At 35.3% G+C, this 26867-nt stretch overlaps 1 long non-coding RNA gene across 1 annotated transcript; it reads left to right on the top strand.

Annotated features, from left to right (window-relative positions):
• The first annotated feature begins 5198 nt into the window (after positions 1 to 5198).
• Positions 5199 to 26795, top strand: LOC121364127. Its single transcript, XR_005956817.1, has 4 exons — positions 5199 to 5258; positions 6941 to 6991; positions 8498 to 8543; positions 26670 to 26795. It is a non-coding gene; the product is annotated as an uncharacterized LOC121364127 (long non-coding RNA).
• Positions 26796 to 26867: the final 72 nt, after the last annotated feature.

Below are 26867 nucleotides of genomic sequence, written 5' to 3'. Positions count from 1 at the left end.
AAATTTTATGTTTCTTCAAGGAAAAAAAAATAGGTTTTCTTCAAACTGCTCCTCCAGTTTGTAGAATTTATTAATCTGGATTTTTATTTTAAAGTAAGAGAATGAAATATAAAGTCAATATAAAATCTGTAGCCCAGGGCATTTCTGTACTAATTTGATGTACAAAAATAAAGGGGAAAAGAAGGAACAATGCAGACCCCAAAAGCAACTTGGTGGTTGACTTGAACTTTTATATTCTGTGTAATCTACTCTTCAAAAGATGGTACAGGGTGAAGGACAAACTGTGAGAGCTTTAGATGCTCTGATTCTTTGGCATGGTGTTCCAGGGTACGGAGTTGGGGTCAAACCACCAGATGTAAGGGTGTAAAAAGTAGGAGGAGTCACTTCTTTCCAAAGGTCTCTAAGCAAGGACTTGCTTCTTTTAAGCAACAGAAATAAAGAATAACTTTATTGTGCTGGGTCTTATCTTTCTGCTCTTCATCAAGGAGCCACAGAAGCAGAGCCAGACCCCAAACAGACGCGATATTTAAAATAGATAAAAAAGCCAATCTTACGAACACGTACATGTTGCTGCTGATGATGTTTCATGGCGGTTATGAAAATGTGAAAAACACTGAGTCTCTTAAGATTAGACTACGTTTGGGAATACTGTTTTATAAGCTGCGGAACACAAAGCCCATTTAATTTTATGGTTAGGTTGAAAAATTTGTAATCTTTGTTTTACTTGTTCTATACTTACTAATGAAATCTATCCAGCAAATAAGTCTGAGTGACTTGATTGCTTAATATTTTGCTATATTTGGATAACATTGTAATATTTCTAGCCTACCAATATTTTCCACAATATTTTGCTGATTTTGTTACTTCCTTAATAGAAAATCAATGCAGTAAGTTCTCAAGAGTTATGATTATTTTCTTCCTTAGGGAAGCATAGAAAGAATAAAATTACTGTTTGAGACAAGACTGAAGCTAGCAAAATTTTTTTGGTTAATTTTTTTAATAGCAAAGAAAGAAAGAAGTTTGATCTAGAGGCCAGAATAATTTTCATATATGTGGTACAGTATCTATTTAGTACCATAATAGTGGTAGATGATGTTAGATAATAAAAATTCCCATGCATTTTTAAATAGCCAAAAGGAAAAAAAAACAGAAAACCATTTAAATACAGTCTGTTTCTCTAAAATACTGAAGATTTTTAGAAAACTTTGAGGTTTCTTAATTAATTTAAATATGAGTGCTCAAAAAATGAAAGATATAATTAGATAAAAGTCATTTGAGGTATTATTAATCTCTTTTGTTTAGGCAAGAGTTTGAAATAGTGTTATTAAACCAAAATTATCATAATTTTTGTACAGTTTTGGGCTCTCAGTCCCGAAGCTTCAGTTTGAGACAATGAGGTGCACGTAAGTTTTCTTAAAATGCCATTTGACTAGGATTTTTTGTGATGCTTTTCAGGGATTATTATCTTTAGGGAAAATCTGTATTTGATTTCCAGGAGAGTTATAATTCTTTTTAAACATAGCTCTGAAAAATATTAAAATATCTTCTTGTTTTTGCAATGAAAAATTATTTCAAGAAAATTAAGTGGAAGAAATTGTTTGAATATTTAAACAAATGCATGGGATCCATAGTGTAAGTGTTCATAAGCATGCAATGATTAAATCTATACATGGGTGAAGTTATTGAGGAAATGTGAAGTTTTTGTCATAAAAATGTAAATGCAAAGACACATTTCTGATCATAAAGAGATATCAGTTTTTTAGTGGTAAATGTTAAGAGATGACATAGGGTAATTGTCTATTTCTTTTCCAATAAAGATGACCAGATGAATTTTGGACTTTAATAAAAGATAAATTAGTACAAGAAAAAATTATATTATTTTAAGAATTTATACCTTTACAATTTGACAATTTCAATGTTTGAGAATTTCAGAAGAGAAACCGATATGATCAAAATGTGTCTATATAGATTTGACATCACATGCAATCTTAAAAGTTATCCACAGTCATAAATGTTCCCTTCATCTTTTTTGACCAAAACTTTCTAATTCATATTTTCCTCTTGGAGATAGGACTGAAATTCTCTGTCACTCAATAACCACATGATCATTAATAAAGTTAACTGCATCTGAAATAAACAGAATAATGCATTTATGTGTATTTCTGTTTATTTACATGTCCATATATTTTTCAGTGTGCACTACTTGAATGAACTCTCATTCTTCAACCCTTTTCTTCTCAAATGGGAGTGACTATACTCTACTGCCTCTAACTTTTAGCAACTTTCAAATTTAGCACTTCTGCTATAGTTAAATTATTTTCATATCACATGTTTTTAATTCCAAATTCATTTTAACACATTTCTGGAAACAAATATGCAACACATTCTTCAGCTTGAACACTTTTATTTTGACAGATTCAATGTCAGTGAGCTGTTTTAAAGATGCTTACTATTGTTAATGCTGCAGGGAACAAAATCTCAAAAACAAAAAAAAAAAGTAAAGCACATCTTTATGTGACTAAAAAGTAATTTTTTGTTTTTGTTCAAACATATTATTTATAACTGTGCTCAGGGGTTTTTTAAAGATTCTATGCTGGTTACTCAAGGACAAGTTATACATCTTAAAATTGGCAGATAAATAGGTATGCCCCTGAGTATTCCTTCTAAAATTAATTAGAAAATTAGAATGCAATTTAAGCTGAGAAAAACATCATAAATTAGATATTAAATAACTTCTTAGACACATTTGCATTTCTTCTTAAGTAACAGTGCTTTTGAGAGATGTAATTCTTTAATTCATCATTACAAAGCACTTAATGGTGTTTCTTGGCCACCCTTAAATTTCTTGTATCTTTTGCCTACTGAATTCAATTAAGCTGCTACTCAATACCAAGAAAAATAACAGAACATGGGATTTAATATTTACATGCTGCAAATCAAGATAAATAATTCATCATATGTATTTTATACATGATGACGTTTTGCTCTATCTGTGTATATCCAAAGCAATTCAAATAGGGCAGAGGTTATTAAGTTTCACAAGTGTATCTGATTTAAATTGAAGGACCATGGCTCACTGAATATCTTATTTTATATGATACCATAATCCAATGAGTGACCTCCAGCACCGCTGATTTTTATAGACCTCGGACATGTTCAGCATTTCCTGGGTTTCCCAACTCTTTGCAAGATGGAGCCAGGAGTAAAAGCTCATAAAAGAGAAGTAAGCAATTATTATCTGTTCACAGACCCAGTTTCTGAAAACAATTCAAGGAGGTGACCATGCCTCTAGGGTGCTGAAAATCCCTTTGCATACCATGACAGCAAAGAATTTGATTACAAATCCAATAGCAGACCAACACATGACCCAACTCCATCCTACAGCAAGCTGAAGATACACTTGATAACATTTTCTTCAGCTTTTGCCAAAATGACAGGAAATTTAGTAAAGCATTTAACTCCTCAAATTAAGACAATCAAAGGCTGAAATTGCAAGGAAGCTCCTACAGGCAGTGATTTCAGTGGAGCAGTGTCAAAAGCTACAATTTTTAATACAGAAAACTTGGCAGTATCTATGCTGATCAAGACACAGGGTAAAGGACCAGATTGCTTTCATCCATATCCTATCACTGCTTGGCTTGGTTTTTGATGTTGATACCTTCTGTAAAAACACATTTCATTTATACTGAGATATTAATAATTTTGCCTTTCCTTAACAAGCCATGTAATTAACCTATTAGTCCTGTAAAATGACCAATAAAGCAAGCACAGGAGGAAATGTGCTTGTTTCTAAAATTAGTTGGTATATGTTATGTTATATTACATTTCTAAAAATGCAGAATTCTTCTTCTGCAAAATTGGCAGTTGTCATTAATTTACAGTTAGTTGGTTGGTTACACTTACAGTGAAGCCTGAAATAATGATTGCTTTCATAAACTCTAAACTCATATGCTTACACATGTTTTAGTAGCATTTAACACTGCTAAATGTTGGCACTATGCTTCAAAAAATACAAAAGTAAGCTTCAGCTCTTACTGTCTTTTAATGTTTAGGGATTAGCAAATTTACTCATCAAAATGAAGGGGTTTTTTAGAAAATAAGGATAAATTGCCAAAATATAGCAAGCCTAGGATACATTATGAGAGGTAGGTTTGTTTATACAATGTCTGAGGCATTGACATATGATTTTAATGCATGGAGTAAGAAGTTAGCTTTAGAAATCTTCTCACTAGTTTCCCACATTCATGATGAAAATTCATCTCTCTAGTAATGTCCAAAAAGATAAGTGATATCATTATACTAAATGTCACATTCATTACATGCAGGAAGGAGGGTACTGAAAAAGGTCAATTCGTCTGCAGGGTTCCACTTTTACTGTATATACCCAATTGTCATAATGTACAATGACTGCATTTTTTACAAATTGTCAAACAACTTTTGCTCCCATCACACACTAAACATGAACTATGTTCAGGATAGGCTGCACACAAAACACTGTTTTCACTGTTAAGATGTGATTAAGAAGGTACAAAACCTCTCAGCCTTATCAAAACAGTCAAACTTGTGTGCATATTGCTTTTCCAATACTTGTACAATAATGACTGCATGCAATCATATGAAAGAGTGGGGTGTACCTTTTTAGTTGTATTAGCACCAATTATATTTACCAAAATATTTTCTCCTGAGTTAAATTTCTGTTAGCCCAGCAATAGAATAATTGTTTCTGAAGTTCTTTCACTCTGAAAAAATTACTTTCAGAATTCAGTCAACTAAGTGAGTTTCTTTCATGAAGATTGTTTAAAATATGCTACTAACTAGTTGATACTTATGGTACATGCATATTCAGCAGTGCTATACAATTCTATTTTGGCTCACTGATTGGATGACTAGAATTTTTATAAATAAAGGATGGGGAAATCAGAGAGTTCTGAAGATAGCACATAGAATGGCATTTGTGAAATCACAAATATAGACATCAGCAGTACAGATATTTTCATGTTAGCTAGTTGTCAAGACTTTTTCACAGTGAGTGGAGTAAAATTGGCACTTTGAAAGCATGAGTCATCTCATCCTAAAATAGATGATTAAAATAGGTCAGATGAATCACTATGTATTGCTCTCTATTGACCTTGAAGAGAGCATTGGGTTACTAGCTAGTGTGTACACATACAAACTGCAGAACACATGAAGCTGGGTGAGAGGGAAACAACCCAGAACATCTCTGGAAACAATATTTTCACTACCAGATTTACGAGCAGGTATGAGAATAGTAGACTAATATTTCCTAAGGGGAAAAAAAAAGAAAATATTGTTTTCATCTTTATGGCAAATAAGCTAAAAGAGAGTATATGTGATTTAAAAGGATACACTATATCTCTGTGCAAAGCATTTGGATATAAAAGTATTTTCCTGGCTCTAGAAGGTACATAAATTCTTTGAAATATTATCATAGTGTTTCAGTACATCATAACCATACATATTGAAATCAAATGTCTTTTGAGCCTTAACACCAAGATATAGTACAGTAAATGGTTCATTTGAGAAAACACAACTACAAGATTTGAAATACACTTAAATTAATTTTGAAAATTCTGAAATTCTGATTAGGTGATAAAGAGCTTTGCAGTAATCTGCAAATTCTTCCAATGGAATTAAAATGTAAGCATGCAATGCGGTACATGTAGTGAGGTTTTGACTGAGGGATGTCATAACTGACCCTTAAATTGTAACTACAAAATTCTTACATAGAATGCCTTAGCCTCTTCAAGCATCTCCTTCCATTAATTTACTGTTGTGCAGACTCCCACAAGGGCACTTTCTTGAAATCAAAATCCAAAAATCATTCATCCTGACATATCTGCACGGCTTTATCCCCAGACTATCAGAATAGAAACAGAAAGAGTAAAGGCAGCATTATATGTCTGTGCTGTGCCTTTTTTCATCTTCTCTCTGTATGACCTTCAGGTAGACTTGAAGCCTGCATTCAATATAGATTGAGCTTTTTCTTACTTTACTTCACCTTCAATTTACTTGTCATGATGTACTACATTGTTAACAGTATTTGCTGCTTTGCTACAAATGAAGACCAAACTATTTCAAATCTGCCTGACTATAATAGATCTCCTCCACTCAAATTTAAACAAAACTGTGCTAAATCTGATTTTCCTAAGACAAACAATCTGCTGTCAATTGTGTAAGTCAAAAGGTGTTAAATCTGCTCATTACCTTTGAAATATGCTCCTAAAGAGTCTAAAAGAGATTGAGGCAAGCAGTGTTATTAATTTTTCAGTGGCTCTTTATTTCCAGTAATTGTATAAATATGGCAAATTCTGCAAGTTTTCTGAGCTTGTGTATACATTAAAAAGATAAGTAGTGTAACTTTGTAACTACTCAGGAAAAACACATCAGAAAAATTGAATTTCTAGGTGTTCTGGTTTTGTCTGTGTTAAAGTAAATTTTCTTTCTAGTACCTGGTACGGGTCTGTGGATGTGGGATTTAGTACTAGAATAATGTTGACAACACCCTTATGCTTTAATTGTTGCTTAGTAGCGCTTAGTCTAAGTGAGGACTTTTCAGTTTCCCATGCTCTGCCAGTGAGGAGAGCACAAGAAGCTGGGAGGGAGCACGGCCAGGCCGGCTGACCCGAGCTGGCCAGAGGGATATTCCGTAGCACAGAGCTCAGGGCATGAACTGGGGGGAGTTGGTCGGGAGGCACCGATCGCTGCTGGGGGACGGGCTGGGCATCAGTCAGTGGGTGGTGAGCAGCTGCACTGTGCATCTCTTGTCTCCCTTGAGTTTTATTCCTCCCTCTGTATTTTTGTTGTCTCTCTTTTCATCATCATCATCATAACCATATCATCATTATTATTGCATTTTATTTCATTTGCTAAACGGTTCTTATTTCAATCCATTAGATTCACCTTTTATTTTTTTTCCCAGATTCTTCTCGCCATCCTACTATGAAGAGGGGAGTGAGCAAGGAGCTACATGGTACTTAGCATCCAGCTAGGTTTAAGCCATGACACTAGGTTAAAAAAAAGTGTTTACAAATTGGAATAAAATTTTCCAAATACGTGTGAAGTTGAGAGAAAGTGAAAATATTTAATCTCCATATTTTCAACTATTTTCTGGCTGAAAATGAAAAAAAAAAAAGAATATGTAATCAGAAATGGTATTTCAGTTCTTAGAATGTCTGAAATCAGTTTTTTATAAAGAAGTTAAAATTTAAAAACTATTTAAAAACCCTCTTCTTACAGAAATTATTATCCTTGGTCCATGCTAGTTAGTTGTTTTGGTAATACGGGCTTAAAAAACCCAAGCATAAGAGATAGATATAGGAATCCAGACACATATTTCATCATAAGAACTTGAGTAAAAAAGCTTTACTACATGTCCAGCATATCATCTTTCCCATGGATAACTTAAGTGCAGTTTGAATATTATTGTTGGATGCTGAAAGTTTCTAGAGCATAGTGTATCAAATACTAATTGCTTATGTTAAGCCATGTTGTCTGCTGATAGTTTTGGAATCAATGGTTTGAAAGAAAATAAATGTGTCAAAACAAGGGAGTAATCTGTAAAAAGGAAAAATTAAGAATTTTAATGTAATGTGTTTTTGACAACCAAACTGAAAAAAATAATGTCTTCCTAGGGTCTGGATATCTTTATCATAGAAGTTCAAAGTCCACTAAAATCAAAGGCAGTTTTTCCACAACCTCACCAAGTTTTTCATTGAAATGTTGGTGCGCCATTCTATGGCATTTCAATAACACCAGGGATTTGAGCAATCTAGAAATGAAATGAAAGAAAGAATGAAAATAATGATTTATATAAGGAAACAGGCAAGATATCTTTGACAGAAAAAATCCTGAAATACCCTCAAAGATTTATATGTCAGTGGGAAAATGGGCAATTTGAAATTAAAGAGACAAATATAATCTTTTTCTCAAAAAACTACAAGAAGTACATGAGATACATAATCCTGCACACTATACCTGTCAATTAAAAATAGCAACATCATATACTATTGCAGAAGTATTTCATAGCAAAAGAAATTCAAACCTGAATAGTTTCATGCATTCTTCTTAACTAATTGCTATGTGAACAATAGCAATTAATTTCTTTTTCTTTTTATTTTTTTTGTTTTGTTTATTTTTTTTTTATTTTTTTATTTTTTTGTTTTGTAACAAAGGAGCTAGTGTTTTGAAAGGAAAGCAAAAAATTAGAACCAGCTCTGGAGGGTTCACATAATAATATTTACAAAACAGCTGCACTTTAGTATCCACCTGGACCAAGCAGCAGTCACTATAATTTAGGTTAAATGTCAATGAAAATTACAAGGTGGTATAAGCTTCATCACAGTTTCTCTGTTTAATATTTTAAACAGCAGCTCATTTGAACCTAAATAACAGTTTATCTATGCATGTTTCATTATATAAGGAATGTAAAACACAGACCTAAAAGCCTTAGTTTTGACCTTGTGCAAAATCGTTTCAGAGCTCTGTGGAAATGCTGGCATTGCGATGTGGACACCAAAAATGAGGTCAGTAAGGAGTCTCTAAACCCCCACAGGTTATATTGTCAGAGAAGAAAAAACTAAAAGAAAGCAAAGAAACACTAAAGAGAAGAAATAATTGCATACAGTTAGCACTTTCCAAAGCTTTCCTTTCCTAGAACTAACTTTGCATGATTTGACTCATCGTCACACATCTGCCGTTGAAGGAAATAATACCCACAGAACTACAGGAGGCATTTAGTGATTCAAAGGTAATAGTAATATCCATGTAAAATTTCCTGGTTTTAAAGCCATGCAATAGTGTTTTTCTGTGCAGGTGTTTTTTAGCTCCTTCCACCAAAGCAATCAAGTCTGACATCAAAGCAATTTTTTTCAGAAATACAGAGTATTAGCCAGAGGAGCAAGTAGATTCTGCCACAGCACTGTTCTGTCTGGATGAGTAGATGTTTTTCTCTATAACAACAAAGTCTATTCCAGAAAAATATATTCTCATGATGGAAATAAATTCTCCCTCTCTGCCCTCTTTTCACCTGCTCTCTCACTAAATCTCTCCTTCTCTCTGTAGCTCACCAGCTCCCTAATTTACCTCTCATTGTGCCATAGCTGATTGAGAAAAACACTTAAACTGATGCATTTCAACCGCAGTCCTGCTTCTACACCCGTCAGCAAGCTCAGTAAATCAGTCAGCCTGCCCTCGTCTTCTGGAACCACCTTAGTTCAGCTCCATACAAAATAGTTATCCCTCAGCTCCCACCACTTTCTCCTGCAATCTCTTCAGAGAACCTAAAGAATACTTTTTATGTAATAAATCCAGAGAATAAACAAACAAATCACTTCATGGCATCAAATAGGTAGTTTTTATCCTTTCTACCTAGGTAAGCAATTCATACCTCAGAAGATTTTCCCCCTCTATTTCTAGGATCTATTTCTACCTTTGGATCCACAAGGCTTGACAAGGACAGCAGACAGAGCTTTCCCAGCTGGAGTACAAAGTGATTTTATAGGCAATCGTAGTGAATTTTTACTCTTTGGAACACATAAATTTAAGATCTCTACTATCATCTGTTCTAAGATAGTAATATCCTGGTTTTGGATATTACTGTCAGGTATACACACTGGAGGGAGGGAATAATGAAGTTATCATTGTGCATTTCATGCTGTCTTAATATAAAAAACTTTGAAATTATTTGGCCTGAACAATTCCTGTTACTATGACTGTTTTAATCCCAACTCAATGAAAAATATTACTAAAAGAATTTCACTTTGCAGTTGTTTAATCATCCAAAACACAGCTTTTCCAAGGATCTTGATGCACTGTTGTGTAAATATACAGGAATATTGATCCTGCTCCAGGCAGGGAAACGCACAGTGGGAAAGGAAGGCTTAGAACCAGGTGTTGTGGATTCCCCTCACATCCTGTCTTCTCCCTCTCTATACAAATGCATTCATCTGTGAGAGAGGCAGCAAGCCTTTCCCAAAAAGGGATACATCAATTTTTTTTTTTAAATATGCCTGGCTGGCAAGTAGAGTGTGTAAATAAGGTTGTATGCAGCTTTAAATACAGCAAAAGATAGGAAGAAGCTGAGGTTAAGATCATTTTAGAGATTATAATAGCATGATAATCTTGATATTTATGGTACTACAAGGAAGTACTTTGGCTGGCTGGTGTGTAGTTCCACTGTGTAGCTTGTGTGACCAGACAAATTCTGGATCTTCAGAGCAATGGTCATTTACTTGGTTTATATAGCCCAAGATCTTACCATGGAGGCTTCCTCCCACTCACAATCAATGAAGCTCCTTTGCTGTTTTCCGTGCATTTCACATGTGAAGAAGGAAAATAAATAAAAAGATAAGAGGAATCATCAAGAGTAACTGTTTTGGAAACAGAGATAAATACAGCCTCTTAGAAGTGATGCAGGAGCAGGTGTCGATTGTTGCACATGCATTCAGCATCAAAAGTGGCTGCTGAAGACTTTATATAAAAGATTATTTTTAGGCCTGAGAACATTGGTTTCCATAAGCTGGTTCAAGACTGGTCTCTTGTTTGTTTCTTATAGAAGTTTCAACTCCTTTATTATATACAGAAAATTTAAAAAAATAATGCAATGTGTAAATGTTTACAAAATCTGGTCCTAAAAATATCTTTCCAGATCCTTTTTTATAAATACTCTACTGAAGAAGCAGATATACAATTTTATAAATAATAGAAATATTAGGTTTCAAACTTATACAATGTGATGTGTACATAGGTCTCGTAGAAATTGCAGAAAATTTTGTCATTAACTCCAGTTTCCAAACAACTGCATGCTGAAAATATCAAATATATGCCCTTAATAGAGCAGAGGAGAGTGAAGGAACACAAAAAAACCCTGAAATATATATTTTTAAAAATCAGTTGGCAAAGACGAGAGGACAAAATACCTGTCAAAACACATTGAAGAAGGAAAGGAGAATCCATTCACAACTTTATATCAAGGCACAGTTTTTTTTAGATCATGAATTCTAAATTCATAGAATTTCTTTGATTCTAATTCATCTTTTGACATGTGCTGATCTGGCAGTTATTTGATTTCAAAGACTGATAATGCTTTCTCTTCCTAGGAAAAGAATATTTTTTTCCTTATACCAGGAAAGCATATTCCTAACAAATTTTTTCCATGTTGACACCATTTTAAGTGGTTGCACCACAGGTGTCCTATATGATCCATCACTTACTCAGACCTTGCAAGAGTAATAATTTATTTTATACTCATCCAGAGACTTTTAATTATTTTGACTGTATAACATCATGTGTTTAAGACGTATAAAATGTAAATGTTGCAAAAAATGTCTGAAAGAAGAGATACCTTCAATGTCTGTATCCAAACTGTGTTATGCTAAGAAGGATTGCACATATTTTTAGGAATCAATTTTTTGCTAAAGCTGAGATTTTTATCATCTCTACTTTTTAAATACAAAATATTGCACTGATTTTTTTTTTCTTTTTTAATTTAATGAATTTAATTTGAAGGTCTAAGTGAAATTTAGGAGTTATAGATATTCTATTATTCCCTTTTAAAAAATGAAAAATTGCCACTGAAAAATGGCAAAGGTAATAATAAAAGAACGTTTGCACAGTGTGGTGTCAGATGTTAGCTTGTCCTGAATCAAACCATACCACATGAACCACCCCACTGGTTTTCTGTCATTATTTTGTACTGAAGTCACCTGTGATCCAAGAATCATTTCTAAAGAAGGGATGAGATTTCCTCTCCTATTTTTACATACCCACAAGTCAGATGTTGGAGTGAGTCACTCCAAGATGAATAAAGAAAATGGGGGAAAAGGTAAAATATATGCATATGCTAAGGAGAGGTTCATCTGACCTATTTTAGACCTCTAGATATTTCTCCTTTCAGGCTACTTGCTGGAAAGTGAGTAAGCAAACAGGAGAGGTGCAAAGAGTCTAGGAATTTAGGCACTTCAGCTAGGAATATAAAAATGTGACAGGGCTGCTGGTGGGACTCTGAGCCCCAAAGCTGGGGAAGTTTCAAATAATTCCAAATTTTGGGGAAGTCTCAAATAAGTGAAAAAGTAGGAAAAGTATATCTCTCAAATGAGTGGACGCCCCTGAAGACACGGGAAGGTCTGAGCTGAGCTGGTTGGTAAGCAGAGGTACCATGAGCTGTAGCACCTCTCTGTTCCCAACCTTATCCAAGGGCCTCTGGGGCAGAAATCCTCCTCACTCTGCGCTCCTTGCTGGTTTAAAACAGCAAATGTAGTCCATGACCAGTGTGAAAACAACTATGATAAATAACCCTAATTTTCATCTTCCTAGAGTTATTTTGGAATGTTTATACTTTTGGTTATAACTGAGGACTACATTAATACCATTATTGTTCCATAGATGTAGATATATACTGCATTGGATATCTCCCTCAGATGTAAGAAACTGGGAAGAGTGTTGAGGGTAAGACCCCATCACCAGAGTAAGATCTCATGTTATTTGCATGAGAGAAGGACATTTTAGGCTTAAATTTTTAAACATAACTATAAAATAAAAGCTGTGAACTCAGCATCTTTCATACTCTCTAAGTTTAAAATGACTTGACTTTCCAAAAATGGTATAAAGACACTTGCACAATTCAGAACAGTTCTAAGGGTGTGATCAGTTTGATGCGCTTCCTACAGCCTTGACCTTTGAAGTGGCTGGTTGCATACTTTGTAACATTTGTTAGTGTTGCACACTTTATGACATTGCAATTATATTTGCTAGGTCTTCATTAAACTTTTTTGTGAAAAAAAAAAAAACCACGGAAAGCAAAACTTCTAGTTTTTGATTTTTCAGAATCCTCCATCCAGAAAAGTAGACCATTATCAACTCTACTTTTTTCATTTTTAGAGAAAATTTTCTAAGCAAAAGAAAATATTTTGATTACCTTTTGTAAATTCTGTAAATTGCATACTTTGAAAATGCAATTCCACTATTTACTTTTTAGCACTACCTCATGGATGGCATGGAAACAGGAAAAGAACAGCATGTCAAGTTGCCTGTATCCAACACAGCTCTGAAACTCAAGCCAGCTATCATCTTCTTTCAGATGTAGAAACCTTCTTTTTAGTAGTAACTATTGAAATACCAGCTCTAACTGTTCTGTTACTCTTCTCAATAAGGTAAAATATCCACTCCATTCTCAAATTTACTTGCAAAAATAAATCATCTATTCTGGGAAAGCCTATCCATATAATTATGCATTTCTACACTGTCACAATATTGTGTATTGACCATGACTGTTCATTTAGCATATTTTTCATTCTCTGAATTGCTTTTTTGGCCATCTTACAGCTCTGTGAGAGTTTTTCTGAGTTGACACAGCACTCAAACTGGTAAATCTCAGTAATATTCTTCTGAGTAAATATGTCCATCAGATTAGACCCGGTCATTAACAGTCAGCAACTTTGGCAGCCTGCAAGCGAGTTTCATAGCAGTAATCACTGTTTCTAATTTGTGTTTGGTACAGTTTCCAGACTGTAAATTAACTTGTCAGGTTCAAATGCATCCCTAGTCTTTGTGACCCTTTCTGATACACTTTGAGAAATTGTTTCCATGTCTACTATCTCTTCTGACAGCGAGTTGAAGCGAGTCCCTCTTTCCAAGCACAATATGTCCCATTTTTTTTCACGCATTTCTTGCAACAGTTAATTTTCTGCTGCAGATTTCATTGAGCATGAAAATAGCTTTGAAAGTGCTTTCTGTGATCCTATTTTTGGTAAACTACTTTGATAAGCCCAAGATCAAATTTTCAGCAATGGTGGTCTTCTGCCAGTTTCTGTGACTTCAAGCTCACCTGCATACAAATGAAATGCAGCCATCCTTCTTTCACCCTCATTATTATTTTTTTTATCTTCTTCCCTCCACCCCAGTGTAGGTACAGAAGATATATGTTTCTATTAATACTTAAAAAAAAAAAAAAGCACTCTTGATTTTTGAGTGCCAGACTTATGCCAACTTAAGACCCCAAAATTTATGCTGCATTTTAAAATTTTGGCCCAAATATAACAGGAATAAAAAGCTAAAAGCATCAGAATAACCAATCCATATTGTAAGCATTGCCAGAGTTACTTCTTGCTCTGCAGCATCACAAGTGGACTGCAAAAAGAAAGTCAGAGGCTCAGTCACATCACACAGAGCTCTTTGCCAGCATCACAGAAGCAAAGATGGATTGAGGTAAAGAAATAGAGAAGGTTCAGCTCAGCTTTTTCACAGTATAGAAGAGTGTTTTACCATGTGGTGCTTGGTGTGATGCAGGATGCAGTCAGACAAGACAGATTTAACTGGTCTAATAGCTTGCTGCTTCTGAAAGGCCGCTGCTTTGAGCCAGCTCTGGTGCTCATGCTGTCCCTCAGTGTGCAAACTCCATCCCCTAACCCAGCAGAAAAAGGAAACAAGACAGGCATTTCCTTTGTATTGGTAAGTTGTATTTTCTTACAGAAAAAAATATGATCAAGACTACTCAGGTATGCCAAGGGAGAGAGTACATAGATCAGGGATGGATGGAGGAGGTGGGGGAAGAAGTCTTTCCCTTTTATCTGAGAGCTGCTATGTCAGTTCACCAGTTTCACTTGTGTGCCCTTTCGAAGGATGCTGACATACCACATATGTACTATCTGTGCTGAGAGCATTTATAAAGCACCCAGGAACTCGGGATGGAATACAATGATGGCATAAATTAGATGAGACAGATTAATTATCTTAATCCCTAATTTATTTTTTTTTTTAAATCATGGGGAGTCCAAAAGTTGGAAAGAGTAATGTTATTTATTTATTATAAGTTTCATCTCAGCATCAATGGTATTTTTTACCATTGATGGCCAGTTAAGTTTGCCTCCTTGGCAAGTTAAGTTTCCTGCTTTTTATGCTAAAGATAGAGGCTCAGGACTACCAAGAACAGAACAATGTTCCTTATTCTGTACCATGCTACTCCCTACCCTGAATAGTACCCAGTGGCACAGCTGCCTCTGGAGTACGTGGGGCTTATCCCCAGCACTGCAGAGACAACGTGGTGACCAGCACTATCCCAGGAAAAGCAAACACTTATGGGCTCCCAGGAGTCACACAGGAGAGCTGTGAACAGTCCAAGTGCACCATATTTGAAACAGTGGTCACTCAGCCTGATGAAATGTGTATTCTGATTCATCTCATCCAAAAGCAAACAACTAAATTAGGTCACATGAACGGCCCTTAAAGTGCCTGTTTCTCTCCAGTACCAGATGGGAGCAAAGGTTGCCGAGTTCAGATGCATCCTAAACATCTAATCTGTAGAAATCCAGAATCAGCTAAAATGAATCCCACCTTGGGCAATAGTTTGGTGAAAGAATAACAGTAAAAATTGAGCATAAATAAGTTTAGGTGGTTTCCTATGAAATGGTCACATTGTTGTTTAAAGGAGAATATAACTTCCCATTTCTATACACAAAGAAGTTTTTCTAACAAATCGATGTCAAAAAGAGCAAGCATTGTCCTACAACTTCTTCAGGCAGCCCAGTGGCAAAGTCCAGAAACAGGCCTGTAAACTAGTAAAGAAATGGGAGTTCTGCTTAATAAACCAGAAGGGAAAACAAACCCTCTAGGAAAAAACATATGTTTCATGTAATTTTTGGGGGTTTTCTGAGTGCTTTACAACTTCCAGAGACATTAACATTATATTAATTTTCCCACATGAAACTCTGCCTTCTACACTCAGGTTCATTAAAACCAATGAATTTTGTCAAGACAGTGGGGCCCCTACTGTATTGTACAAATGCATGTTAGTTATTGTATGTAAGAAGTAATTCAGAAAAGAAAAATAAAATTAAGAAAAAAATTCTGTGATTATACGAGTTAAAGAAAAACTTATCAAGCTTCAAAATTACTTCCTCCCCCCCCACCCTGTATTTTGATGGTTAGGACATTTCAGAGAATAAATAAAAACTGTTATGAAGAGACACCTATCTAAATATCTGGTCCATAAATACATGGCTTCAGTACAATTTCTTGAATTATTTTCACATTGAATTCAGGTACTGCCATGACAATTTCTCCTGCACTGCTCATATCTTTCTAATTCAAGATAATACAATACTGGGTGAGAAGGAATTGGGACATCCTGTTCTCTTTAGAATCAGAGGAGGCAATGAGACATGGGGAGTTTCTTACCTCCATGCAAATTAGATGCCACAGAGAGAAGTAGGTAACCCAGACAGACTTCCTGTACAGAGCAGGTCCTTACCTTTCCCTTCAGAAATTCAAACTAAACTAATTTTGAGAACCATCACTGTCTCTGCCACCCATGCCTGGAAGATTTCTTTGATCACGAAGAAAAGGTAGCAGAGAGAGACTTGCAATTCTGAAAATAAACCACCTTATTTCAGTTTCAAAATAATTTGACAAGTGCTACCCATACTTGGCCTTTATGGTACACCCCACAATAGGAGATCTGCTTTGTAGCTCAGCAGCACTGAAATATTCAGCCAATTCAGTACTGAAAGGGCAGTTTTTGGAAATTTCTCATTTGCCATCTCATTGAAGGTCATGACTTTCCTACTTTTAATAAAAACTATTGGCAGACATATATAAGAAAACTACCACACTAATTCAAATTTGAGTTGTACTTGGAGGATTATTTCTTATAACTTTTCACTTATGAGTTTTCTCAGGAAGAAAGCAATGCAAGACCAATGGCATTGAACCCACACTGGGTTAGACAGTTAAAAACAAAACAAACCCAAAAATGTGGTGGTTTTCTTTTAACATGAAATTATTAATGAAACTTGTAAAACAAGACTATTAAAATTTTATTCTGACCCTTGACAAAATGCTGATGATAGCATGAACCACAAGCAGGCTGGCACATGGTGAAAATCCTGGGCGTCTCTGTACCGAAGTGGCCATTTCACATCCCTTCTTCTCACTGACATACACTTACAAGCTCAAGTAACACAAAAGGTAAAACTAAGGCTTGGTTGAGGAGTTCTTTAAGATGATCTTGTCTGGTTGCCAATGAAGGCACATAAAAAGTGTCTCTACTCATATCCATGCAAAAAGTTTTGCACTAAACGGAGAATAGGCCAATATCACTTTAAACGAATAGAACACCATGACCGATCCTAAAATTTTTTTCTAGGAACCGTAATTGCGGCTTTTCCATCCATTACTGATAGCAGTTTTGGCAGCCTGAAAGCAATAAAACAATGTTAAAAAATACTCATAAAAATAACACTATCTCAGAAAATGGTAAATTTTATCTGCCTTTACAGAAAAAAATACTTAAGTATTGTACGTGGCAAAAGTTAGCGATATTAAGAACTGGTGGCAAAGTAAACAGCTCTTGTTTAAAATTGTAAATTGAGGTATGACCATTTTGAAAAGGCAAATTAATATATTGTTTGAATACAACAAAACAGTGAGGAATGGAGACATGAATAAACAACAGGAGACCAAAAGCCAATTCAAGGGCAGAGAAAGAAGAACACAAACAATGATCTGCATTTCTGCTGTGTCTCTGAGCAACAGCACTCAGAAAAAGCAGGTCAGCTCACCAGGTGGTAGACTGTGCAACTGTTTGATGCTGAACCCTCCTGAGGATGCTCTTTCTGTGTAACACTCATGTCCAAGAAACAGTAATGTGTTAAAGCCAGTAAGCATCACAAAAATTTATTTTCTTTAATGGGAAGAAAAAATGAGCCAATCTTTCTGGTACATTTTCTCAAAAAATTGACTCCTGCTACATTACAAAACACCAAAAACTGACCCATCTCTGAACACATATTCCTGTGAACGTCACTGCTTTTTCACTGGAAATGTGAAAAACTTCCTTCAACGCTTCACCTTCACCTCAAACCTTTTCAAACAGCATATACAAAACCAGTATCTGAGCCTCTGAAGGTTTTGCAAAGGTTTTTTCTCCATGACTTTGGTGCCCTATCTTCTAAGGTTTCCACTTCTACGTTAAGACCTCTATAATTCACACTCTTCTTATCTCAGTTCCATACTCTGGATATTCTTTTGAGAGTGCTTAATATTATTACACAATTCTTTGAGGTATTTATCCCCCAAAACTGACCATGTACTCTTCCACACTATATTCTAGGTAAGTTGTATCATTTCTACACTAGAATAACAGACTTTTTTACCATTTTCCTACTCAAATCAATTTACTCATAAAAAGTTGATCCTATGGAGGAAAAACAACCAAACAAACAAACCACAAACCAAGAAAAACAACACAAACCCCAGCTGGTCAGAGATAGGTTTTTATTTTCTTTAGAGAATGAAAACCAAATTATGGAACCATAATGGTATATTTCTAGCCTTATTTGTTATCAGTGTTAATCTATCTTTCTGTGCTTTGCCTAAGTCAACAAAATTGGTTTGAACATAGGACGAGAACTTGAAAAATTTAATCCACATATTTATCTAGATATTATAGGTATAATGCTTAGATACACTTTTTTAAAAACACCACTTGCTTTATTTCAGGGTAGTAAGTGTATCTACTCAAAATCCCTGACTCCAACTATTGTGTAAATGCACAGAGGTGGCCTGCCTTTTGCATCTCTGTTTAAATAATCCCAGATGACCTCCAGTTTTACTGCAAATTAAATATTTATACTTGCAGGCATTTACACATTCACACAAAATAAGAAACAGAGAACTGGAGTAAAATTTCTGTGACAGCCTTATAGAAGGCAATCTTATCATGCTGTGCTCTGCTATGCTATGCTGTAAAATAATAAATGTAAAAACCATAATATAATATGAACAATTTCCAAAACTTGCATTATTGAACACCAGAGCATTTTCCCCTCATTTCCTTTCCAGTTTAAATTTATTCATGGACAGTTTGTTCCCACTTGTTCCTGAGCCAATACTATTCTTTAACCTAAACACTTCCTTCCTGTCTCCGGCTTTACCATCCTGATGTATTTAAAGACAGCAATCTTATCCCTGCTCTGCTTTTGTTCTGCTAAAATTCTAAGCTCTTTCAGCATCCTTTCATGAAATAGACTCTTCCTTCCCCTGAGAATCATAACAGCCTGTTTCTTGCACTTTTTAAAATTCATTTCTCCTGACTATGAATGAGGAATTGAACAATATTCCAGATCAGGTCTCATCCAAGCCTGCCACATTCACATTAATATTCTCTCTTCCTCCACTGGAAATGTCTCCCCTGACATACCCCAGTCTTTTACTAGCTTTTTTCACCATCACTTCACAATGGCAGCACACAAATGATCCCGTGATTGATGAATGCACTCAGATGCACTTCCTTCCCATGGCATCCCATTGATAAACACTAAGATTATTACAAGGGATTTGTTTTACTTCGTTTATTAGCCTTTAATAATTAAAGTCCTTTGTACTTCACAATTTTATATGCTATTCTATTTACGTTACATCAATCCTAATGCCAAGTACCTCTGAGTAACATCCTTTTAGTACTCCACATTAACAGTACCTGCCATTTTCAAATGTTCAACACATCTCATTAGAATATTTCTACGTTTTGAGCGAAGTTTATTAATCACAACAACAAAGGATGTGCATCTTGAAAATGACTCTTTAGTACTTTAACTCTTAACACTTAAGCTGAAGACTTTTGGGTTCAACATTACTCATTTCTTTTTCTCTTGTTAGCTGTACTCACTTTAAGCCTTTTATATTTATCTCATTTTTTCCTAGCCAATCTCCATATGGAATAATTGTGACCTTTTTAAAAAGTGAATTATGTAATGATACAGATCGATTAGATCTTTTAAGATCTTTCTATTACAAAACCCAATTAGTTTTTAAAGAGAGATATCATTTTATCCAGCCTAATCTCCTTTTTTTCTGAAACCTGTTTTTTATTATCCTATTTCATGTTTTTCACTTTTTTTTTCCTTCAAATCTTCTAGTTGTCCAAATCAGTCCACTACCTATTCCACAATCCTAACATGTATTCATTTACCATACAATATTTTTCTCCTCCACCCTTCAACTCCCCCTCTCCCTCTTTCTGATTCTACCAATGTCTCAAATCCTTACCACTAGATTTGTGACTTAGAGTTTCTTATTTAAAAATTATCTGTCCCCAAGACAATTTTATCTTGAATTCAGCTGAATATTATTCCATTTCTACTGTCTTATTTCCCACAGCATGCAGGCAGCATCACCACTGCAAAAAAAAATTTTGACCAGCCATTCACTTTATATTGAGATTTATTAGATTTGCTCTGTCCCTTTCCTTATCACACATCAAAGCCCTGTTCTACCTTCATTCTCCTCCCTTTTACTTGTTGGTTTTTTTTTGTTTGTTTGTTTTTTGTTTTTTTGGTTTTTTGTTTTTTAATTCTGTAGAACATTATGACAGTTCTTAGCATGTATATTTGGTTATTCAAAAATATGAGGAATTTCTGCAACAGAAAAGATTTGTAGCCAAATGAAATTTATCTTTCTACATGAATTTTCCAGTCCTTGCTGCTGACTCTGAGTGCAAGGGATAAACTGAGCACTCAGATGTATTGTCCATAATCTAAATTCATGCTCTGTGTAAGATGTGAAGACTGCTAGTATCACATGCATCTGTACTTGCTAAAAACTGTAACACAGAGGATTTTTCAAGGTGATTTTCTCATAAGAGTTTTTCAGACCAAGCTGTTCCCCACTCCCTACCTAAAGGAGCAGTGGAATGAGCTCAACAATGCAGTCAACAGGACTTCCAATCCACAGTGCGCTGTACTGCTAAAAAACGCTTGTTGGTTTCCATCCTGTAACAGTGTGCAGATAGTTTGTTTCAATTAACTCTGTGTTGCTGAGCTTAAGAAACATACAAATACTTCTTAACTCTTTCCTTTCCTTCACGGAAGGTGGGGTGTGAGGGGATGGAGCCCGGTGGAGGAGCCAAAACTGCCTAGATATAATTTTTTCATTTCAGGTACAACTCCATCCAACCATCCCCAGTGTGACAGATGTCTGATGCTAGGCTTGCTTCTGGATTTTTTGTGGAAGGTGTGAGCAGATACCGAACACCCCTAAGCTCCACAAATTAATAGAAAGTTCTTTTGTGCTGTTCCAATGGAGAGCACTGTTCAAATACTACATTCCTCTGAGACGAGCTGTATTTACAGAAGTCTGTGGAGTTGCTGACAGTGCCACTGTTTAAAAATTTACACCATGCTCCACTCATACCTCAGCAAACCCGCATTTTAGAAACTAATGAAAAAAATAATAAAGACTCCAGTTTTCCTATGTTAGCCTTGAGGGCCACATGTGTTAATAGCTGCTACACCCTTTTATTTTTTTTTTTTCTTCTGCGAGAAGCTGAATTATTTGGACATGCTGTAAAGCTATCTGGCACTTTGTGACCTAATAGAAAAGCAAACATTAAGAATTTACTATTATACAACAGTAACCTGGAGAGATAAATACTCTGCTGAGAGGGAAATGTAAGCTGCAGAAAATTAATAATAGCAATTGCTGTATGAAAGAAGAGTGACCTACTCACAGCTAAAATTTCTTTCTCTCTTGTCTAGCATTTCACAGTCTCCCTTATCTCCTTCCAGCGTGGAGTTACATATTTCTGCTTTCCCAGCTTGTATGCACAAGCCTTTAACCCTTTAAATGTGGCATACTCAAACAGACCAGAAAAGGGTGTTTTGGAAAAGATGACATCTTCTCTCAAATCAATAGATTGAATGATGCATTCCTTTTTTGTCCTATTCTGTTACTCTCTTGATTTTAAAATTTATGTATATTATAAGTATATCTGTAGGGAGGATGATAAAACAACTAAGGGATATAATTATGTGTGTAGGAAGAAATATGGCATAGACATGTGGAATGCCACAAAAGATAGAAAAGTGAAGAATGAGAAAATACTTCATTGCATTTAGAGCCTTTGGTGTACAAACAATTTGGTTTGGGTTGTCACACTTTTGTGTCTGGCCTACATAGGCCAGATAAAGGTATAAACTATTTCTTTATGGTTATGAATACCTTCATAATTTTTTTGATTGTTTTTCTTTTTTCATCAGAAATATTTAACTCTCTATCAGCATTCACAGATAGATTTTTAGAAAATCACAGACATCATGTGCTGAATGCGCATCAGGATAAACAAAAGCAAGATATTTTCAAAAAGATTGCTGTGCCTGATACCATTATCACTTAAAAAGAAAATAAAAATCAGGGGAAAAAATGCAGAGTGTCAACCCACTTTTCTTCCTTTGTTTCTGCTGCTGATTGTTTCCTTTCAGTATCTTGCCACTTCATCCTGGATCACGTGCATTACTGTTCTCATCCAAATGCTGTGCAAAGCCAGAGGCAATACAAGGGAAATGGCAGAGGTCCATCTTTTAATTTTTTGCTTTTGCCTTCATGGAACAGCATCATCATGATACAGCCTGCAGTAAGGAGATGAGCAGCGCACTTAGAACCCTCTTGGGTCAGTGTCCCACTGGCTGGGGACTGGCATCTCAGGAGTCAGTCCCAGGAAATGGTTTCCCACCACTGAAAACAATGATGTCTTGAATGAAGTGTGATCTGATCAGCTTGGGATAATGCAGTCACGAACACAAAAGAAAGATGGAAATGCAAGAAAATGTTTTTTATTGCAGCTACCATAGCTCTGATGGTAAAGTTATCTTGCAAGTGAGCACATTATTTAGACATTCCCTAGGATCAGTAATCTTGAGCAGAAGTTTGCCTGCAGCTTCAGTGATCCTCCTGTGATCCTGATGATAAGCTACAGATTAGTGAGAACTGAGCTTTTGCTCTTCCTGGGTGACAGGTTCATTTGATATTATCTTGTGAAACCTACTTACATTTTGTATTTCTTATTCCCCTTTCTATCAAAATTATTAAAATTCTTTAGTTCATCACTGTAGCATTGTGAGACTAAGACTGAAGATCTGAGGTATTTGAATAAGATATCCACATAAGAAAGATCCTAAGATATGACACTAGAAAAATATATCCAGCCATTAAAATGCAAAAAGTGAGAAGTTTCTGTTTCAGTAGAAGTGCACATGAAAATGGGAGATGTGTCCACATTCAGAAAAAACATCAAACCATAGCCTGAGGTTATGGCAGTCTATCCTCAGCCACACTTTCTAGAAGAAGTGGGAAAAGGTTATGTATATGTGGATACTTCATTAAAGACATACTCATGAAAAAAATTTAGAAGACCTTTTGTTGTCTTTTAAAACTTGGACAGAAGGTGAAATCTCACCTTTACAGACAATAATCAAAGCTTTTCATTATTTAAAAAAAAAAAAGCAGGAACTAAACCTTCGGAGGTAAAACTGTGAGGTTAATAGGCGTTATCTCCATGAAAGCACGTGCTTCTGCAGTTCTGTACGTTCAGGGTCAAATCTGATGTTTGAAAGATATACAAAGGAGATAAATAAAGTCATCTATTTCAAGTCTAAGTAAGAAGAATTTAATTTCTAAGTCTGAAGAATGCTTTGGAGGATCAGGTGAAAGGTTGAAGTTATCTTCTGATTTGCCACACTAATATGAATAAGACAGAGAGTTAAAAATTATCATAATGTCCAGCTGCACTTTCTCTCTAGTGTTAATAGGGCCACTGATCCTTAGAATAATTGAACTGGACTTCAGAGAAATCAGAAATATTGCCATTTGGGTCAGTAGCAGTACTCTTACCTTTTATTCTGAATGTCACAATGTTTATAAATCAGCATCTGTGAGGTCTTGCCTCATGTGGAAATGTGAGGTAATGCAGTTATTTGAAAATGGATAAAAAACTGTGGGAAATCAGCTTCTTTATGTGAGATAGTCATAGCTTTATGCTAGCAAGCAGAGATTTCTGGCATTACAAAAAGATTATTTATTTCATCTGACATGCCCTAGTGAGGATTCAGTAATATGCAGGGTTGACACACACCCCAGATATTTGGGAAAGCATGGTGGAAGGCAAGATCCATGAGAGATCAGAGTACATATTTGCTCAATGAATGGCAGGTGTGATCCCAATAAAACTGCATTTACAAAGGCACCCCTTAGAAAGAAAATTTGCTTCAGACACATGTTTTTAGTTCTTTGTGGAAAGCAGGCAGGACATGAGAATAGCTGTGAATGGATCTTCCCTGTGTGATTTTGTTTTGAATTAACACTGCTTTTCTCTCTGTATTCAGCCAGCCACAGCAGGTGGGGAATTTGGTTCCTTTTATTTAGCTCAGGACTGAAAAACTAGAATTAATTTTTTTTGGGAAATTTTGCTGCAGAGAAGACTTCATTGGTTAAAGATAAAACATCAAGAGAGAGGGCAGAATGCCATTGTGTAAGATCTATAAATACACATTGGGTTTATATATATATCACAAATGCAATTAGACTAGGAAGTGCTGTGCTACTGTTATCTTCATGGAACAAATGTTACTAAAAATTTCTCTGATGTATCCCCTATCAGATGCCACAGCACCTATTTTTCCAAAGCACAAAACTGGCTTTAAAAGCTGTTTCAATAACTTTAATTTTCTGGTGAACGTCCTTAGCTATAACTACAGCTTGCAGTGGCTTCTATCAAAAATGAAATTAATCCATCCAGGGAGGATGGATGGGTTTTTCTTGATGTGAAAAGGTGTGAAAAACAGTTTTGAGAAAATTAGTTTAACAAAATCTTCATTTGGTTTGACAGGCTCCCAATACTATTTGTTTTCCAATGATCTTCAGAGGTCTTCTGTGCCTGTACAGGTCCTGTTTCTGTTTCATTCTGTGAGGAAGCAGTTACCAATAACCTGCTTTTGAAACACAGCCATCACATCACATCATGTGATGTGTTATACACCAGCTTCTGACCTACTCTTAGCTTGATCTCTTAGGATCCACCCCAACCACCTCTGTGATGAGCTGCCTTATCACAATGGCAATAGTCTGAAAACTAATATGACTCACTGTACTAAATAATCCCTGAGAACGCATCAGACATAATATACCAAGGCATTTTAGGTGCATTAAGAACACACTGAGCCCTTAGTGAAACAAATTAAATCGACTGAATTGGATTACTATGAATGGGAGATAAAATCTTAACTTGCTAAACCTAAAATGGGTGATCCAGCGTCAAACAATTAGAGCAATTGATGGCAATATTATGTAAATAGGGTATCAAAGATAGACTGCTGGAACAGTCCATGCAGCTTAGCATTCTAGTACAGCATGGAGTGGCTTTGTTTTATTCCAATCCAAGGAATCAAAAAGGCACGGAAAAATAAATCAAAATAAAATATTCAGCAAAATAGGCTGCTAAAGAGAAGAGAAGAGTGCTATGAGAACAACAAAAATAAAAAAGTTTCTCTTGCAAATCAGCACTTCTGGTTTTGATACACTTAATTTTCCCAAGGATTTAACCTGTACCAAACAGAATATATTTGTGCACTCTAATAACATGTAATATTTTATGTAGATAATACTTCTTTTTGTTTTTTCTCATAAATTCCATCTTTGAGGAATGTTACAGACTTCAGTGGATATTTTTGATTATTTCCTTATTTGCTGCATATTCCCTGAAAAAGCATGTCTTTCTTGATCTGGGTGGGAAACAGTTGTAATGTCCATAAACTGGGATTTTCAAGGACTCTTAAACTGTTCCTAATCCTTATTCCTTTAAACTGAGTGGTAAAATTTTCTCTACTGTTAGCAAAAACATAATTAAGACAATATTGTGTGGAAGTTTTCTCTTATATATTTTTTTCTTTTGATTTACCTATTTCTCATTTGTCTCAGATTCTACCATTTTTGGCTTAGAAATAGTTTGAATAATAATAATAACAAAGGCATCTGATTATAGACAAGTAAAATAACACTTTCATTTCATGAAAATACAGTAAAATAAATCTTCCACATAATGGGGTGTTTCTCTTATTTAAGGTTGTTTTCTATGTAGTCAAATATGGATTTGTGTGACATGTCATAAAGAAAATATTTTTTTACTAATGCATGGCACTCTGTTGCTATATGAATTCCATCTGTAGAACAAGTAAAACTAAAATCCTTGCCTGTAGTGGCTGTTCTAGTCACTTGACTGACAGATTGAAACTTCACTTTCAGAGGGACAGTGTCAGTTACTTACAGGCATTTTTTTCTGTTTCTGCTTGAAAAATAATTTATACAAATTTCAGAGTTATCCAAAGGTCCCTCTCTGGGGACAGGGCTTGCAGTAGGATTGGTCCAATTGGTTCAGATCAGTAAATGAACAAAACTCTGCTGCAGTGAACATTTGTGCAGCTTAAGGAGAGCCTGAAAGCACCAGCCCAAAGTGACCAATAGGGCCAAAATGAAGGGTTTAGACTACCCTGGTAAAAGAATTGCAAGATCTATTAGTATTTTAGACACTCAAGGCAAATATATCCTCCAAATTCTTCTATCATGTTTGCTATCTTGAAATTATTGTTATTTATAAAAGATCTTGGGTTTATCCTTTTGCTGTAGTGGGATATTTCTGAAATCTCTTTTATTACTTCTTGCAGAGGAAAAAGAAAATTATTTCTTCCCACTTCTGCACCAGAACATATTCCTTTATTTTTCAACTGTCCTTTCATCAGCTGTTTCCTGATACTTGATTCCATATTAAAAGAGAGTTGAATTCGATCTCTTCTGCTGGTGACATTCTGCTCTATGCTTTGTTTATTTAGCCTAGAGCACCACAATCAGTACTTTCACCTATGTGATGTACGCAGCAGACAACCACTTCTGTGATGAACCGAGTAAACAACAAGTTCCTGGGAAGACAACTGCAGGATTTTTCTGGACTGTTTTGATCACTTTGCAGCTGCTTCATTTCTTTGAGCTAAAGTTTTCCATTACAGGATTTATTTGACAAATAAGAAATA

This window comes from Pyrgilauda ruficollis, unplaced genomic scaffold (genome assembly GCF_017590135.1).
Source record: "Pyrgilauda ruficollis isolate IOZ18807 unplaced genomic scaffold, ASM1759013v1 scaffold8, whole genome shotgun sequence".
NCBI lineage: Eukaryota > Metazoa > Chordata > Aves > Passeriformes > Passeridae > Pyrgilauda > Pyrgilauda ruficollis.
This window is presented reverse-complemented; position numbering and strand designations above follow the sequence as displayed.